This window comes from Armigeres subalbatus, chromosome 3 (assembly GCF_024139115.2).
Source record: "Armigeres subalbatus isolate Guangzhou_Male chromosome 3, GZ_Asu_2, whole genome shotgun sequence".
Lineage (NCBI taxonomy): Eukaryota > Metazoa > Arthropoda > Insecta > Diptera > Culicidae > Armigeres > Armigeres subalbatus.
Window position 1 is genome coordinate 149,865,428 of NC_085141.1, and position 5,000 is coordinate 149,870,427.

Sequence of the window (5,000 nt, forward strand, 5' to 3'; positions counted from 1 at the left end):
GCGCGCTCTCGCGTTGTCATTTTATCTGTTATCTGCGCTAGGGAGCAGCTAGTTCGCCTCACAACCTCACCGCAACCGTTTTGCCGTTTGTGTTTTTTGGGCGTTTTGGGACCGCCGCCGTATCTCTCGTTTCGTGTTCGTTCATGCTCGCTCGAGCTGAGCAGCAGCAGCAGCAATAGAATGCCAAAAGATTCCCATTTCGTTCGCTCGTGCTGGCGTGCCTCAGGCACGCCGGTTTCGTTCGGGGTCATAATACCTGCTACGGTCGCTAGCCTTCCCGCATAGCCGTGGTAGCCGTATGACATTCATGTACGCTCTCTCTCTCTCTCTCTGTCTCTCTCTCTCTCTCTCTCTCTCTCTCTCTCTCGACCCGCACAACACACGCCACACACCACACCAACCGCCACGGTGAATGGTCGTCCCGGCCGTCCGTGCTCGTGTGTGCCAGCTCGCCCAGTGCCTACCCGGCCAGCGTGCCCAAGACGAACGTTGTGCCCCATTCGGAACAAAATGGCGGCCAGATGTGTGAACACGGCCGGATCACGTCCCAGTGTTTCCTAGCTTTGGTGCTCTGGTGGATTCACTTTTCATCGACCGGCCGTGTCCTCCCCAGAGGGTTTTCGGGTCCATCCGATGTCACCCCGGCCGGTGGCGCACTGCGTTGCTCCGGTTTCGCGACTGCGACTACGCCAAAACACTGTGTGCTGTACACTCTGCACCTGCCTCTGAATGACTGACTGACTGACTGACTGACTGACTGACTGACTGACTGACTGACTGACTGACTGACTGACTGACTGGCTGGCTGGCTGACTGACTGACTGACTGACTGACTGACTGAGAATGACTGACTGACACTGACTGACTGACCGGCTGGCTGACTGGACTGACTGACTGACTGACTGGACTGACTGACTGACTGACTGACTGGCTGGCTGGCTGACTGACTGACTGACTGGCTGACTGACTGACTGGACTGACTGACTGACTGGACTGACTGGCTGGCTGACAGTTAGTACTGAAGACCTGGGCGGGGCTGGAGTGGGCGGGGAAAGGGCAGCGAGGCGAAAAGGAGAAGTCCACACACCACGGTGCACGCGCACTCACAAGTGCGCACACACCATGGCAGACTTCTCCTAGTCGGCCGACCTAGTAGACCGTTAGACATCTTTGCCCTATCGTGACACTACCGCCAGTTCCGGAATGGATCCCATACACTTGCAGTTGGCTGACTGACTGACTGGACTGACTGACTGACTGGACTGACTGGCTGGCTGACAGTTAGTACTAGAGTCCTGGGCTGGACTGGACTGGGCCGGGAAAACGCAGTTAGGCGAAAAGGAGAAGTCCACACACCACGGTGCACGCGCACTCACAAGTGCGCACACACCATGGGGGACTTCTCCTAGTCGACCGCCTACACCTAGGTAGTAGTGTGGTAGCAGAAGTAACGTTTTACCGTTTACAACCACGTTACACAACCACACAACAACAAAACCCAACCCCCAAGCAAGGGTAGTCTTTTTTTTTTTTTTTTTTTTTTTTTCTTGAGCAAGGGTAAACGGAAATCTGCAACCAGACACCTGAGGAGGTACTCAGGTAGTGTGGGGATGGGTATGTCATGTAACTCTTACCCGACCCACTAAAACCAAAACCCTTTCGCCAGTCCATACCCCCGGCCCGCAATTAAGCAATACATCAGGGGGGGACTATTGAGAACGCTCACGCCTATGCTAACGCACTTGACGTCAATACACACAACATCGACTTCAAGGGTGGCTACCTCACCACCCGTCGATCGCAAGCTATGATAGTAACCTAACGGTCCGTATCATAATCTCACGTTGGAGACGAGCACCCCGACAACAACCACCGCGCGTGAACCGCAATGACCTCTATATCTACATACTGAGGTCCCCGCAGCCCACCCGCGACATGTTGGTTGTCGGGGTGAGCAAGGTGTTCACTGCATCACAGGTGCCCTTACTGCACTCGTTGGTTTTGTTCAAGACGCCACCACCGCTGCAGTTTCGACATGATCTGTTGAGATGCTGTGTTCACCGCATTCCATATAGCTTCTTCCCGGCACATCCTCTCGACGAGGTTGTCCGGGGTTGTATCCATACCACTAATAAGCAGCATGGTATTGCGTTCTACTTCGAATCGCGGGCATGCGAACATCACATGCTCTGCCGATTCTACCTCACCTACACATTCAGGACACTCCGCAGAATCTGCGAAGCCAAACCTGTGTAGGAATTTCTTAAAGCAGCCATGTTCAGACAACACCTGTGTTAGGTGGAAGTTGACTTGACCATGCTTCCTATCAACCCAGTTGGACACATCTGGAATCAGTCTGTGGGTCCAACGACCTTTGACTGCGGTGTCCCATGCTCTTTGCCATTTGAGCAACGAAGCTGCTCTCTTGACACGTCGCACTTGCACCGAGTCCCTTTCGTTGTAGCACTCCACATCCTCCTCTAGGAGTGTGTCTATCGGCATCATTCCAGCTATAACGCACACCGCCTCATATGATATGGTGCGATATGCGCTCGCGACACGTAAGCACATCAGCCGGTGTACTCTGATCAATTTCTTTACATTGTACTCGGCTTTTAGTGCTACGGCCCATGCCGGCACGCCATAACGGATGATAGACAATGCTACGCCAGCTATCAGCCTACGCACTTGACTATGCACCGACGATCTGTTGGACATCATTCGTGATAAAGATTTTATCGCCAATGAAGCCCGCTGACATGCATAATCGACGTGGCTCGTAAAATTGAGCTTATCATCGATCATCACGCCCAGATGCTTGAGAGACCTCACGGAGTTAACTGTGCAGGTCCCTACTCTTATCCTAGCCTGTTGCAACCCATGACGGTTATGCACTACCACGACTTCCGTCTTTTGGTGTGCAAGGGATAACCGTCTCGAGTTGAGCCATTCCTCCACTCTGCCAATCGCGTATGAAGCCTTCAGTTCGACTTCGTCGAGAGTGTCACCTGCTACTTCTAGCATTACGTCATCCGCGAAGCCTTCTATCTTTACTCCGGCCGGGAGACTTAAGCGCAATACTCCGTCGTACATAATATTCCACAGAACCGGTCCGAGGATCGATCCCTGTGGAACACCCGCGGACACTACGATCGACTTTTGACCAGCATCAGTGTCGTATAACAACACCCTATTCTGAAAATAGCTTTTCAGTATCCTGCACAGGTAATCCGGAACTCTCAATCGGTGCAGGGAGTCAGCAATTGCTGCCCAGCTAGCATTGTTAAACGCGTTTTTACATCAAGTGTAATCAACGCGCAGTACCTAATACCTCTTCTGTTTAAACCTCTCGCTATCTTTGCCGTATCCGTTACCGCTCGAATTGCTTCGATGGTAGAACGGCCCTTACGGAAGCCATACTGGTTGCTAGATAAGCCACCAGCACACTCTGTATAGGCCGACAATCTATTCAGAATGACCCTCTCTAGCAGCTTTCCAGCTGTGTCGAGTAGGCAATTGGTCTGTATGCCGAAGGATCCCCGGCTGTTTGCCAGGCTTCGGTAATAGCACCAATTTCTGCCGTTTCCATCGATCTGGGAAGTTTCCTTCGTCCATGCATCTCTGGAGGCAGCTCCTGAACATATCTGGATTGGCAAGAATGGCGTGTTTAAGGGCCAGGTTTGGAATACCATCCGGGCCTGGCGCCTTATTGAGCTTAAGTTTTCTTGCTGCTACGATAAGCTCTTCGTTAGTCACTAACGGTACCACGTCAGCTGACTCGTATGGAGTAGCGGGCCAGTTCGATGATTCATGCCTCGGAAACAACCCGTCTACTATTTTGGCCAACATCCCCGGAGATTTCTCAGGTGGCGTGCTATTAGTCCTAGCCATCACCATCCTGTATGCATCTCCCCATGGATTATCGTTTGCCATCCTGCACAGCCGCTCGAAGCAGGCTCTCTTACTACATTTAATCTCGTAGTTCAGAGCTCTGCTCGCTGTCTGGAACACCCTGCGTCTCTCGACCTTTTCAGCGTCTGTTCTGGCACGTCGCAGCCTTCTCTTTGCTCTAAGGCAGGTTCTACGAAGGTCCGCAATTGTGTCAGTCCACCAGTACGCAGGTTGCCGATTTCCGGGGTTTGGTCCTCCTAGGCATCGTCACATCGCATGCACGGGTTAGTACATCGATTAACTCGTCGCCACTTAATCCCGTTGTTCGCGTCTCCCATCGTAGTGATTCTTCCATGAGTTCTGGGTTGAACTGCGAGGTGCGCCATCCTAGATCGGCTTTGCCGATCCGCCTTGTGGTTGCTACGGGGTATACCGGATCATAAAACGGATTTCCTGATGATCGCTGGAGGTATGCCCTCATGAACCCTCCATTCTGGCTCCACCGTCCATCCCGCGCTGCAGAAGGTCACATCGATGCATGAATCACCGCTGGGTCCCCTGAACGTTGGCACTTGGCCTTCGTTCAGCAGGACTACGTTTAGTACCGCTAGCGACTCTAGCAGGGTATGACCTCTAGCGTTTGTGAACCGGGATCCCCAGTCCACTGCCCACGCATTGAAGTCGCCTGCTACAACTAACGGTTTTAAGCCAGTTAGTCTTGCTGCAAGAATATCTACTACCCTAGTAAACTGCACTATACTCCACCTGGGAGGACAGTAGCAGCTACAAAAGTAAACACCGTTTACCTTTGCTATAACGAAACCCTCATCGTCAGGTGATGATATTATCTCCTGGATGGGATATCGCCCGCAAGTCCAGATGGCCACCATCTGGGACTTATCCGCAATCCAACTACCGTTACCGGCAGGGATGCGGTAAGGATCGGACAGCAAGGCTACATCAGCTTTACACTCAGTAACCGACTGTTGTAGCAGCAATTGGGCCGCCTCGCAGTGGTTCAGGTTAAGCTGTGTTACCTGCGTGTCTGGATCCTTCTAGAGGCCGGACAAGCCTGGACACCGGTGAGGTGTCTGTTGTCTGTACCCGGG